This window comes from Triplophysa dalaica, chromosome 6 (genome assembly GCF_015846415.1).
Source record: "Triplophysa dalaica isolate WHDGS20190420 chromosome 6, ASM1584641v1, whole genome shotgun sequence".
Taxonomy (NCBI): domain Eukaryota; kingdom Metazoa; phylum Chordata; class Actinopteri; order Cypriniformes; family Nemacheilidae; genus Triplophysa; species Triplophysa dalaica.
Window position 1 is genome coordinate 7,482,916 of NC_079547.1, and position 13,515 is coordinate 7,496,430.

Consider the following 13,515-nt stretch of genomic DNA (forward strand, 5'->3'; position numbering starts at 1 on the left):
TCCGCCAATGTATAGGAACTTGTGAGCAACCGCCATATTTAAGAAAGGTTTAAAACTTTATAATATCACAAGCGGGTTATAACTGGTCTGTTTATGTCGTAGAATGAAATGTCAAAATATTTAGATCTTAATACAAAAAGTACTCTACATATTTTTCATATGGGTAGGGACAGTGTTGGGTGTAACTAGTAACTAAGTAATTAGTCACTGTAATTTAATAATTTTTCCCTAAAAAAAGTGAAGTAAGGGACTACACTTCTTTTTTCTGTAATTTAACTAGTTACTTCGGATGTAATTTAATTAAAAACTCTGTAACCTATACAATAGAGGAATTAACATTAAATTTCTAACTTTAAATTTGTATCTTTCTCACATTTGTTATACTTAGGTCAGTTATTAAGAGTACTTTATGTAGTGTTATATCATTTATTTGAATGAATTAAGAGTCGTTTCGTGTCTATCTATGTATTGCTTAGCTAATCAAGGTTGATGAAGGATATAGAAAGTAATAAGTAAATAAATACTTTTTGGGAAGGCTAATTTGTACTATAATCTAATTACACTATTGCATATGTAATTAGTAACTAGTAATTAATTACTTTTACAGAGTAATTTACCCAACACTGGGTAGGTGTTAGTGATTGTTAGATTATAACAGAAAAGTTTTGCTGCTGGTGATAAGCATCATTTAACATATCGTCACCTTGAAATCATAAAGTTTAATCTGACATTTTAATTTAAAATTGAGCTATTAACATATTCTTATTTTGTGATAATTTATTAACATTATGTAATTTTTTTTCTTTACGTCGTGTTCAATCTGGGACTTTTTTTGAAACAAAAATGTTTACTCTTCAAAGGTAAGTGGAATCCAAAAACTTTTAAGATCATCATCTCAAAACTAGTAAGACTGCAAATAGAACCTCATAATTCCAAGGCAACGACATTTCAGAGATGGCGGCAATCAACATTTGAGTGAACCTTTAGAAATTTTCTTAGTGGTTTCTGCAACACTTGTATGTAGAGAAGAAAGGAAAAAACGTTGTCATGCCAGTCTATTATTGTATTATTGTACTGCAATCTCTGATAAACCCTGCCCTAAATGGAACAAAAGAAAAAGAAATGTAATTGATTGACCTAAACGTCAGTCAGGCAGAGTGGGCGGTTCTTGGCAAGTTTAATATGCAAAAACTGAGACAGATTTACAGCCAGATGTCCAATCTCCCACAGGATGCCAGATTACATAAAGACCTTAATCCAGATTAACAGCATCCAGGGGTTAGTGACTAGTACCACTAAATAGCAAAAAGTAATCTACAAAATCCACTGTAGGTTCAGTGCCAGACCTAACAGAGTAGAAATAACATCATCTGTGTGATACAAAAAATGACAAAGAAACAATTTACATTTTGCTGCATCGTGATCCTGAATAATCAAAAAAAATTTGGAAAGAAGAGAAATGCTTGAAGATGACAATAATATTCAAACAGTTACATAAAAGAGGATTATACACAGCACAGCCAGTCAGGCTGAAATAGCCAACAGATGGAATGTTTTTGTCAGAGAGGATCATAGATGAGCTCTGATTCTCTGAGGTCAAGTATAAAATGGACTCACAATGCAAAAAAGCCTTTTATGTCAGTTAATAAAGTCAATACTATACTGTACAGTGAGTGCGAACAAGCCACTTGATTTTGAATTGTGTTGAGATGAGGTTGTAGAGAAACAAAAATGCCAAATATGGTGCCGTTTGAGGCATGTTTGCTTCAAATGAACAAATTTATTCTCATTTCAACAGTCTCATGAGCACACGCACTTGCACACAAACACTATTAAAGTTGGCTGAACCCAAATTTGTTTTATGTTTATTGGCAAGTTTGCCATTTGTGCTTACGTTAATCGTGACCGAACTGGCGCATTGTTCAGCACCGTAAGAGCAGCGTTTCTCCTGACATCTGATGGAGAAAGTGGGTCAAGCTTTCTGCTAAAGAGCTTCTGGCCTCTTCCTCTGTAGCGGCTATCAAATTAAGCACGCTTTTTGCATGGCTGAGCAATGCTCAGAAAACACGCCCCCCCCCCTTTTTCCATTGCGCATCTCTGCCCTGTTCTCGGTGTAGAAGAAGGTTTTTACTCTTTGCTTTGTGGCTAAAATAGAGTTCCTCTAACAATAAAAGATGAAGCCTTTTCTAAATCTACTGAGGCATGAACTGCATTAAATGCAGATAGACGGTGATATTGAAAAGAAAAGAGGCCACTTTATTTAGATGCTTGTGTTATATAAGATGTCTTTTTCTTTTCCCCCTTTATTTTTTGTACAGTTGTTGTTTTAATGTCATGCACGATGGAATGATTTTGCCCCATTCGCTGAGTATTCGATGATACTGAATAATACAGTGCATTTAAAAAAGAAAGACTAGGAAGGTACGATTTTGTTTCTAGGGAAACAAAACATTTAATTGTACCCTTGATCCCTTAAAGGTAAACATTAGGTCCTCAGGGTAGAATGATGTACCCCACAAAGATACATAATTCTATGTTTTGTACCTTTAGGGGTGCAAAAAGGAACCCATTACGGTGCCACCCCATGACAGCTAAAAAGTACTTATTTCTTAAACTGTAGTGTCTAACATGGGTTTATTTTCTTGTGAATCTCATTGTAATTGTGTCACTGTAATTTGTTGGTGATCTATAATGAAACTGTGATGACTTTTAAGCGCAGTTTGAAGTAACCAATTTACACTCTCAAAAATAAAGGTGCTTAAATGGTTCTTCACAGTTCTTACCTTTTTATAATTTGAAGACCATTGTGAAACAGACAGGTTCTTTAGATGTTAAAAGTTCTTTATAGAACCGCTTAGACAAAAAAAGGGTTCTTCTATGGCATTATGAAGCACCTTTATTTTTAAGAGTGTAGTGTCATTAAGAGTCTGCTGAAAAGCTTTTTTCCCCACAAACATAAAACAGATAAAACATAAATTGTATATAATTTTCATTATCTGGTAATCATCATAACTAACAGCTTTTAAACAGTTTACATGCTAGATTTTTCGTTGTAGTTAATCTGCATCCGTCCACATCAGTTACTGTCAAACAGATTTTTAGAGAAGGATCTGAAATAAGAAAACCTTTTAACCAATGCATAGTGTGCCAATGGACGTCATTCAACATTTATTAACAGTCAAACTTTCATAAGTAATCATCCATAGTGATTTAACTGACCAGGACAAAAACATGACAACACTAAAATTTGAATAAACAAAAAATGAATTGGAATTAATGTGTGTGTGTTGAATTTAAAACTCAATATGTTATTAAAAACTGCAAGGTTTTGACCAGATGGGTTTCCCCAAGGGTTGCCTTTAAAAAAAGCTTTCATTTCAGTGAAGGGACATTTACAAAAAAAAATTGTATTAACATAACGGCAACCAGAGCATCTTTAGGTACATTTTCTTTTTAAATAAATGATGGCATTAATGACATTAATAAATACATTTCTTCAGACACTTTATCGAATTCCCCTAACAAACATAACTGCATTAATTGAGACAAACCTGCTTATGTGATTCTTTTGTCCCATTTGGTTCAATTCTACTCAAAGTCAATTTGAATGCGTACAGTATCTGTCACATACAAAAAACAACTGCACTTCATTCAAATCTGGGGAAGAAATCCATAGAAAAGTCTAGAGATATGAATTGTTGCAGAAAGCAGTAAAGATAAAATAAAGAACATCCAATTGACCAGTTCTCCCGAGAGATGACTAATACTTCTCTCCAATATGTACAGCTCTTTTGTATTTGTGTAATTAGGTGTAATGACTCATTAAGGCATGTCGTAGAGAATTAAATCGAGCCATTTCCAAAACAATATCAAACAATAGTTGTTCCGTATAATGAATTAGTAATATCGTTGACCTGTGGTCGGCCTTGAAAACACAACTATAGTTTCAAATCAGAGTCATTTAATGTGTTTAAAACCCAGTCTGGATCAACTTAAAATTAATCATCAAAATAAGAGTAACATCAGAATGCATTTCTTTTTAAAAGTATCGAAGCAATCTATCAACCAACAAAATTATATGACGCCATTACAATTCCATGTTAATTTAAAAACCCTTCAAACAATCCCAAAAACCCTAAATCTTAAAGCTCAAGAAGAGGCTTTACCTTTGGTGCTACTGGAGACAGATGGCCACCACTTTCGACGTTTGCGAAAAGATTATTATAAAACAGAACGTCATCCAAAGGGAAAATTTATTTTTTCCCAATCCTCCTGGTTAACTCAGATCGAAAGGTAGCACCCAATTGGCTAGAGCTTAGAGTCATGTGAATAGAATGTCATGACACGTGACATTTCCGGCGAAACAGAATGACGCTAAAGGCAGCTTGACCGAAATGATTTTGGGGTTCGATCTAGATTTTTATAAAGTGCTGAAAGCGGGTCGGACGTCCATGGGCGCAGGGGCACAGGGGTTCCCCTCCTGTGAGATTTTTAGATCTGTCCAATGAGAAACACTGGAAATTCAACACAATCATTGGATGATGCTCCATCTATGTCATCCCGGTCCTTTACCCTGAGGCAGTCATTTTCGACAATTTTTTTATGGTATATAATGTATTTACTTCTACAAAATGTTACACAAGTACCCCAATTACTTCCATCCCCAATTATCACCAAACAAAGCACCACAGTTTCAGACTAAAGACTCAAAGTATGCTACATGCTTCCTCTCATCAAAGACCACAATGATATTGACACAGTATTTACACACATAGCATTCTATAGAAGGCATTGTTTTTTTTGTGTTGGATTGTCCTGTTCTTTGGTTCGCTTAATGTACTCTATACTAGACTAAGAATTTACGTTTCAACCATGCCAGTATTACACTGAGCTTTAGCTTCCTCCTCCGTGGATTAAGTGACCCAGAGCAAATCCATGGTGATGTCGGGACAGTTGTGGAGGGATTAATTTTCTGTCATTATGATTGAATCGCTTCGTTCAGGAAGCCTTTGTATACATCTTCTTCCAGGCTTGTAGTTACACAGGACATTAAAGGGAGCTTGAAGTAGATAAACCACAATGTGGTTGTGTGTCCTACTTCATTCTAATAGCTTCAAAACCAATTTACCATAATTTGCTCCTATGGTTTTTCCATACATAAACACACTAGTTTTTTTAATGGCAAAATGCAAGTTTTTAAGAGTTTTGAAACGCCTCACAACAAATTTTATTTACGATTATTGTTGCGACCAGAACAGGGGTGATACGCAGCCTCCCGACTATTGAATAGCCCCTGGGATGATGACGTAAATAGAGCATTAAATTTGTTCCACATTAAAACAGGCAATGCACTGGAGCTCCAGATTGTTCTGCAGAGAAAGGCTGCCTAATCAAAAGAAACAAAGTCCATGTTCAGACGTGGCTCCATTAAAGACTTCTTAACCCTCTGAATGACAGCTCATGTTTTCATCAGATGCTTAAAGTACACAGGCTCTTGGTTTCAGACAATCTTTTGAGCCCTTAAGACTCAATGCTAAATAATCATGTCATTGTGAATTCAAGTACTGCTTTGGGATAAAAAAACTTAATATCCTGAGTAGGCAAAAAATGTGACATATAGACTTATAACATGTAAACTAGTTAAGTACAAATAACAACTACAATCATGAGGAAGACTGATGACTTGATAGCTGTCCAGAAACTGTTGACAGACTGTTGCTCTGAGGTCCAAAGTCTTCTTTCCGGAGTAAATGTTGCATTTTATTTTGAAATTAAGGGTCCAGACAGGCACCAAATCTAAGCTCCCGAAATCCAGTGTGAAGTTTCCACATGATATGAGGTTCCAATTCATCTGCTGGTTTTGGTCCATTGTGTCCAAATAATGAAGCCATCTACTCTTAAATATAAAGGACCTTAAAAGGTTCTTTACAGCAATGCCATAGAAGAACCATGTTTGTTTCCACAAATCACCATCTCTTTATTATTTTTTTATACTCTGAAGAACGTTCTTTCGTCACAAAGAATCTTCTGTGAAACAGAAAGGTTATTCAGGTGTTAAATGTACTTTATGTAATTTTGACAAAAAATGATCTTCTATAGAATCGTGTAGCACCGTTATTTAAGACCTTTATTAAGAGTTTATCTATGTTATTTATGCTTCCATCTGCTGCGTCATACAACACTTTTTTTGTGTTATGCCGAAATGCTGACTTTGAGCTTTTTGTTGTGCATTGTTTGTCATAATGTACAGGGGAAATGAGATAGGGCACTATGCACAGAGCTATGAACTGATTGGCCAGAACCAAGTTCCTTTCGGGAAGCCGGCCGACTCGGTGGCCATTTTTTGCAGCATTTATAAGCATAAGGTTTTTTATTAGAATAAAGAGTACATCATGAATAAAGACCTTTCATTGTTTACAAACAATCCTGTCAAAATAATTGACATTTGAAAACTATTTGCAACCAGAGCAGGGCCAGGCATTTATCCCAGTCATGCCGTGCCTCCAGGCCATGGAGGAATCATTTGAATCACAAAAAATATTTTACTTGAAATATTTCACTTCACATGTAATGCATGTAGATTTAATGAAAGATTAACATTTAAAATAAGCTATTCTTATTTTTTAAGACGCATCTGTGCTGTGATACTTTGACACGTTTTCACCAGCGAAAAAGGGAATTTATTGGATCAACAAAATGTACTCCCTCTGACATCAAATAGATGACCGAATACAACATTGCATGAAACATTTACACATCAATGAAGCAAACCGGGTTAACAGTAACTTGGCATGCCCTGTAAATAATAAAACCAACAAAAAAGTAACAATAATATGTAACTCTTAAACCTTTATTCTAACCCTACTTTGTATAGCATCTTTTTATGTCTATTTAAAAATAAAAGAGGGGATAAAAATATAATTATATTATATGACCACTTAAACTTATTATCTGGAAAGGAATGCATGATTAAACAATACACAGGTTTTTACAGTACTAACTGAAGAAGTATAAAATCTGATGGGTTATGACAAGTCAACAATGGCACCTCTTTATTAGAAACTAGGCTGTATTGCCCCCAGCAAGGTGACTAGTCTCTATTCAGTCATCGACAGGCCTTGGAACACAATCAGGCCGTGATCTAATGAGCCCAGAGAGGCGTGAAGGGGAGAAGCATCCTAGGCAAACTCAATACACTGTACAATCCACAAGCATGTAACAATTCCTGCCAAATCTAATAGTTACATCCACTCATAAAAAGTTCAAAGTTAACTTATTACTTAATCACAAGTGTATTTTCATTAACACTTTAAGTTTTGAATACACCTTTATGCATAGTAACATTAGATGTTTTCAAAACATCTAATGAAATCTAATGTAATGACAATATATGTATTATGTAAAGCACTGAAAAAACATGATTATCGTGAAGGCAATTGGATCACAAATGCATGGCTAGATAATGATTAGTTAATATCCATATCCATAAATATATTAAACTATATGTGTTGAAAACAAAATGAGGAAAGCATGTAGTCTTTAAAACGGCAGTACAATCTGAAATTTGGCTGCAGGCCAATCCCGATGTAGTCTACTGGAGTATACTTAAGTGTTTTGTGTCCACTCAGTGTTAAATAGGTAATAGATACAGAGCTTGGTTCCAAGATGAGATAATTTTTTTCAAAAATCATGTTTTTTATTGTGCATTCCAATTATATCAATCAAACTGCAGTTGGTTTGTTTTGATTTAAGCCATACTAACTCAAAATTACAAAAATCCATCCATCCATCCATTTTCTTCCGCTTATCCTGGCCTGAATCGCGGGGGCAGCAGTCTAAGCAGGGATGCCCAGACTTCCCTCTCTCTAGACACTTACTCCAGTTCTTCCGGGGGGACATCAAGGCGTTCCCAGGCCAGCCGGGAGACATAGTCCCTTCAGCGTGTCCTAGGTCTTCCCCGGGTTCTCCTCCCGGTGGGACATGCCTGGAACACCTTCCCGGGAAGAAGTCCAGGGGACATACGGAAAAGATGCCTGAGCCACCTCAGCTGTCCCCTCTCGGTGTGGAGGAGCAGCGGCTCTACTCGGAGCTCCTCCCGAGTGACCGAGCTTCTCACCCTATCGCTAAGGGATCTCCCAGCCACCCTGCGGAGAAAGCTCATTTCAGCCGCCTGTATCCGGGATCTTGTCCTTTCGGTCATGACCCACAGCTCATGACCATAGGTGAGAGTAGGAACATAGATTGACCGGTAAATCGACCGCATTCCTGCAGAAGGTGCACCTATCCATCTGTCAATCTCCCGTTCCATCCTTCCCTCACTCGTGAACAAGACCCCCAGATACTTGAACTCCTCCACTTGAGGCAGGGACTCTCCACCCACCTGAAGTGGGCAAGCCACCCTTTTCCGACTGAGAACCATGGCCTCAGATTTGGACGGTGCTGATTCTCATCCCAGCCGCTTCACACTCGGCTGCAAACCATCCCAGTGCATGCTGAAGGTCCTGGTCTGATGGGGCCAGCACGACAACATCATCCACAAAGACCAGAGATGAAATCGTGTGGTCCCCAAACCCGACACCCTCCGGCCCCTGGCTGCGCCTAGAAATTCTGTCCATAAAAATCATGAACAGAACCAGCGACAAAGGGCAGCCCTGCCGGAGTCCAACATGCACCGGGAACAAGTCTGACTTTCTGCCGGCAATGCGAACCAAGCTCCTGCTCCGACCCGAATCCCATTCTCCCAGAGCACCCTCCACAAGATGCCGCGAGGGACACAGTCGAATGCCTTCTCCAAATCCACAAAACACATGTGGATTGGTTGGGCAAACTCCCATGAACCCTCCAGAACCCTGGAGAGGGTATAGAACTGGTTCAGTGTTCCACGACCGGGACGAAAACCACACTGTTCCTCCTGAATCCGAGGTTCTACCATCAGCCGGATTCTCCTCTCCAGTACCCTGGCATAGACTTTACCGGGGAGGCTGAGAGGTGTGATCCCCAATAGTTGGAGCACTACCTCCGTACCTCCACCCCGGTCTGCCAGTCCAAAGGCACTGTCCCCAACCGCCACACGGTGCTGCAGAGGCGTGTCAGCCAAGACAGCCCCACAACATCCAGAGACTTGAGGTACTCAGGGCGGATCTCATCCACCCCCGGAGCCCTGTCACCGAGGAGTTTCTTGACTACCTCGGTGACTTCAGACCAGGTGATGGACGAGTCCGCCTCCGAGCCCTCAGCCTCTGCTTCCTCAATGGAAGACGTAACTGCAGGTTTGAGGAGATCCTCAAAGTATTCCTTCCACCGCCCGATGATATCCCCGGTCGAGGTCAACAGCTGCCCCCCTAGGACTCCTCTTCAGCTTGACGGCATCCCTTACTTCCGGTGTCCACCACCGGGTTCGGGGATTGCCGCCCCTCGACAGGCACTGGTCGAAGCTCTGTCGGAGGTGGAAGTTGGAGAGTACGTTTGGTTCTGCAGAGTCTGTCCAGCTTCCTCCCCCGCCATCAGATCCAACTCACCACCAGGTGGTGATCAGTTGACAGCTCCGCCCCTCTCTTCACCCGAGTGTCCAAGACATACGGCCGGAGGTCAGATGAAACAACCACAAAGTCGATCATCGAGCCATGTGCACTGATGGACACCCTTATGCTTGAAAATGGTGTTCGTTATGGACAAGCTGTAACTAGCACAGAAGTCCAATAACAAAACACCACTCGGGTTCAGACCAGGGGAATCGTTCCTCCCAATCACGCCCCTCCAGGTCTCACTATCGTTGCCCATGCGGGCGTTGAAGTCCCAGCAGAACGACGGAGCACTCAGTCTGAGCGCTTTCCAGCACCCCTCCCAGAGTCTCCAAGAAGGCCTCTAGTCGGAATCTCTGAACCTCAAGCCTCCTTCCCCGCCAGAGAGGTGACGTTCCATGTCCCTAGAGCTAGATTCCGCGTCCAGGGATCGGGTTGTCGAGGCCCCCACCTTCGACTGCCGCCCGATCCACTAAGCACCGGCCCCTAACGGTCCCCCCTGCAGGTGGCGGGTCCACGGGATGTCAGTTTGGTTCCAAGAAAAGATACAATTTTTCTAAAATCATGTTTTTTATTGTGCATTCCAATAATATCAATCAAACTGCAGTTGGTTTGTTTTGATTTAAGCCATAATAACTCAAAATTACTAATTAACACAATAAAACACAATAAAAACATGACACAGTAAAAAACTGGATTTTTCTTTTTCTTTAATGGAGTTATCTCATTTTAGGACCAAACTCTTTATATGTGTGTGTGTGTGTGTGTTTCTAAAATTCGTGTTCATATATCACGTATATAAACTCAGCAAAAAAAGAAACGTCCTCTGACTTTCAATTGTTTTTACCTTCAGTAAACTTAATGTGTGTAAATATTTATATGAACACTAAAAGAGTCAACACCATAAGACATAAACTAAAAATGTTTCACAGACATGTGACTAACAGAAATAGAATAATGTGTCCCTGAATGAAGGTAGGCTCAAAATCAAAAGTACCAGTCAGTATCTGGTATGGCCACCAGCTGCTTGAAGTACTGCAGTGCATCTCCTCCTCATGGACTGGATCAGATTTGTCAGTTCTTGCTGTGAGATGTTACCCCACTCTTCCACCAAGGCACTTGCAAGTTCCTGGACATTTCTGGGGGGAATGGCCCTAGCCCTCACCCTAAGATCCAACAGGTACCAGACGTGCTCAATGGGATTGAGATCCGGGCTCTTCGCTGGCCATGGAAGAACACTGACATTGCTGTCATGCAGAAACTCACGCACAGAACGAGCAGTATGGCTGGTGGCATTGTCCTGCTGGAGGATCATGTCCGGATGATGATGCATAAAGGGTACCACATGAGGGAGGAGGATGTCTTCCCTGTACTGCAAGGCATTGAGATTGCCTGCAATGACAACAAGCTCAGTCCGATGGTGATGTGATATACCGCCCCAGACCATGACGGACCCCCCACCTCCAAATCGATCCTGCTCCAGGGTACAGGCCTAGGTGTAACGCTCATTCCTTCGACGATAAACACGAATCCGTCCATCACCCCTGGTGAGACAAAACCGTGACTCATCAGTGAAGAGCACTTTTTGCGACTTCTGTCTGGTCCAGCGAAGGTGGGTTTGAGCCCATAGGCGGCGTTGTTGCTGGTGAAGTCTGGTAAGGACCTGCCTTACAACAGGCCTACAAGCCCTCAGTCCAGCCTCTCTCAGCCTATTGCGGACAGTCTGAGCACTGATGGAGGGATTGTGTGTTCCTGGTGTGACTAGCGCAGTTGTTGTGGCCATCCTGTACCTGTCACGAAGGTGTGATATTCGGATGTACCGATCCTGTGCAGGTGTTGTTCCACGTGGTCTTCCACTGCGAGGATGATCAGCTGTCCTTCCTGTCTCCCTGTAGCGCTGTCTTAGGTGTCTCACAGTGCGGACATGGCAATTTATTGCCCTAGCCACATCAGCAGTCCTCATGCCTCCCTGCAGCATGCCTAATGCACGTTCACGCAGATGAGCAGGGACCCTGGGCATCTTTCTTTGGGTGTTTTTCACAGTCGGTAGACAAGTCTCTTTAGTGTCCTGCGTTTTTAGAACTGTGACCTTAAATGCCTACTCTCTGTAAGCTGTTAAGGTCTTAACGACCATTCCACAGGTGCATGTTAATTAATTGATTATGGTTAATTGAACATGCATGGAAAACATTGTTTAAACCCTTTACATTGAAGATCTGTAAAGTTATTTGGATTTTTACAACATTATTGTTGAAATACACATTCCTGAAAAAGGGACGTTTCTTTTTTGGCTGAGTTTATATCATGTTAAGCATGAATATATATTCATATTTTTTTCTTGATTCTCTCATTTTTCCCTCATTCATAATATCTGACAATATTGGATGGACCATTTACAGTATACTACACTAGCACTGCAGGCTAGCTCCATCTTTTGGATTTTGTTTGTATTGCATCAAATTAGCCACGTCAGACCGAAATCCTAACTAAAATCAAGTAACAGCCTAATACAAATAAAAACAGGTTCAATAATTATAATAAAAAATCAAATAATAATTGGTTACGTAATTTCCCCATCTGCTTAAAAGGAACATTTTGTACAGAGACGATTTAAATTTGAAATGCTGCATGCAAGTCCTCTGCATGACCTAAATCCAACCGCAGAATGTTCCACTAGGGGGCAGTAATAATGCACCCCACTTAAATTTAGAACGGAGAACAATCATTTTTCTGTGCTGTGCGTTTGTATATGTTTGTCCCTTAAAGAATGTCTATAACTTGATTTTTTGAACAGGGAAAACACAATTTGTATCTAGTCACTAGTAAGCGTTTCTCTTAGTTGTGCACTTTGTACACGGCCTCTATCTTGCGTAATAACGTTACATGATGCACTGTATACAATCTATGGGCTGCGATAAATCATGACTAAACAAACAGAACTGAACTTTGATTTCTTCTAAACTTTAAAACTATATAAAACAAATCTGTTTGTATAGCATTTGGTGCACGAGTCTAGACCAATATAAAGCATCAAATGTCAAGACAACGTTATCACAGTAATAAAGGAACACGTAACGTTAACGTTATATGATTTAATGTCGATGCAGGAATACCTGAACCTGATGGGGCTGTAGCTTGTAGGGGCACATGTCAGAGATGGGTTGAGAAACACAGCTTTTGAATATCAAACGTGCTTTTTCTTTTCATATATCATTATAAAATACACTGGTGTTACATTTATCGAAATTGTGCTGCAAGTGGGGTTCTCAGACTCACATCCGGTGCGCATGCTCAGAAAGGTTTACTGAAACGCTCGCACGTGTGTCATGTAGTGATGGGCAGTTCGGATCATTTTATTGACTCGGACCTTTGAGTCTCGTTCAGCAATGAACGACCTTTATTCGAGTCATATCGTTCCTTTCGTTCATTTTAGCAAAGTATAATTAAAATGTTACATGTCACTTTCCTAACAAATCTACTACTTATGCAAACGTTGATCACATTACAACCAATGCAAAACTATAATGCTATAATAAACAGAAAAGATTAATTACTTGTTTACCTTGGTATTTCGTCTATGATTAGCTCACATCACCTGTTATCTTGATTCATTTTTCATTTCACTGTCTTTGTCTATCAATAGACAAACACTAGGACTAGGCCATGCACCCGTTTGTCAGGAAGGTTGTAAATGAGCTAATTTATCTGTCCAAAGCTGTCACATCACATTACAAAAGACCGAACGACTCGAACCCGAAGACTCGGGAGTTGAACTAATCAATTCTCTTTCCGGCTCTAACTGCATTTGTTTAGCGTGCAGGGATGTCACGTGATGAACGAACGACTCGAACCCGAAGACTCGAGAGGTGAACTAATCAATTCTCTTTCCGGCTCTGACTGCATTTGTTAAACGTCCGGAGCATGTTGCGCAATGCGCATGCGCGACTGAACGAATCACGTCCCATGACGACTCGTTCTTCCCGAGTCACATTTA